The following is a 1745-nucleotide window of genomic DNA, read 5'->3' on the forward strand; positions in this document are numbered from 1 at the left end:
GCCGTAGTTTGGGCCTTCTGCGCCGGCGCCAGTCACTCCCTCTAGAAGGGGCTCCGGTTCAGCCACATCCGGGATCTTTTACATCCCCCCCAGCCCCCCTCCTCCCCGCTGCCTGGCCGCCCCGCCCTCCGAGCTTCGCGGTGTTAACTGCCCCAGGGCCGCCCCAGGGCGGGATGATGCGTGGAGAGGCGACTCTGGCATTATGAGCAGGACTGGCGGTGGGGGGCCGGGCGCGGTCAGACGTGGGGTGGGGGCACGGCTTGGGGCGCTCCTCGGCCCCCACCGGCCGCTCCCCGTCGCCAGGCGGGACGGCCAGAGCACGCGGCCCCTCCCTTCCTCCTTTCCTCCCTTCCGCCGCTGCGGCTTTACCTGCTGGCTCGAAGGAAACGGCCTTAGACCTTTTAAGGCTCGGAAAAGAAAGCGAGGCGTCCGGCCCCCGAGTGTGGCTGAGTGACGCGGAGGCTTTCCAATCCGGAGCTCGGGATCTGTGCGCTGTGACAGCCGCGAGGGGACAATGGGTGGGCGCCGAGGTGGGGGCGAGGTGGGCCGAGCCAGGCGGAGCCGGCGGGAGGTGAGGCCGCTTTCAGAGAGCCGGCAGTTCCGAGGGGTAAAGAGGCGTTAAACGGAGGGTCGGACGTGGTCCTGGAAGCCTTAACAGGGAGCGAGGCGATGAAACAGGCTTGAATGCAGAGATTCGTTTTTTCGTGAGCTAATTTTTTCACCCAAATAAAGCTTTCACTTGAAGACCTCATACTGTATTGACTTAAAACATGAAAACCATTATCTTTTTGTCTTCTGGAAGCAAGGTTTGAGGGCGTCGTAATTCCCAGGGCCATGGCCGAGATTGGGAGTGGGCCGCAGGCTGGTTGAGGAGCGGGGACTGGAGTCTGGAAGAGGGGGAAGGAGAAGGGCGGAATTGCAGGTGCGGGAGATGGTAGGGTTCCACCCAGTCCACTGAAGGAAGTTGGAGGAGATACGGTTCGTGGCCTGCAAAACCACTTGAAAAGGTCATCGACTTTGTAGTTGGCAGTAAGAAAACTCGGAACTCTTCAATTACCCTTGTTGGGTGAACAACTTGATTTTTTTCTAACATTACTGAGCACCTGCTAGGGGACTGCACTAAATACAGCAGTCAAAAGTGCCTCAGGAATTCAGCCCCAAGATTTCTAGAGGATTCAATTTCTCACTAGCAGACACAAAATGATTCCTTACCCTCTCCGAACTTTGTGATGGATACAATGTCTGGATGACAAGACTTCCCCAGATTACTCTTTGCCTGAAATGACGGTTGAGCTAAATAGTATGGACCTAGCTTTTCCAGTGAACGGTTCAATTTCAGTGTTAATTTTCCCCCAAGTTTCTGTGTCAGCATAGATTCGTAGTAGAGTGGATGAACAAATTGTTAGAGGTTTTTCTTCTGAGATGTTGAAGTCGACTTGCTTTGACTCCCAAGTAATTTCAAAACTGTTTTTTAAGAAATTGTTTCCAGTCTTGGAGTAGACGCTAGAAATCTGACAGAAGCTACGATATTAAATCTTTTTTGACGAAGGAAAGTGGTGTTTGTTTTTTTTTTTAAATGTCTGAAATATAGGGATGTCTATATAGAATATATGCCTTTTGTTTTAGAAAATTAAGGGATTCCTCTGCATAAATAAATTGCAGATTTAATTTGGGAAAGAGCTAAGTCTTTTGCCTCATGCTTTAAGTAGCAAGGTATTTTTTAGTGAAACAATAGGCGCTAGTAG

The sequence above is a fragment of the Callospermophilus lateralis genome, chromosome 16, assembly GCF_048772815.1.
Source record: "Callospermophilus lateralis isolate mCalLat2 chromosome 16, mCalLat2.hap1, whole genome shotgun sequence".
Classification (NCBI taxonomy): domain Eukaryota; kingdom Metazoa; phylum Chordata; class Mammalia; order Rodentia; family Sciuridae; genus Callospermophilus; species Callospermophilus lateralis.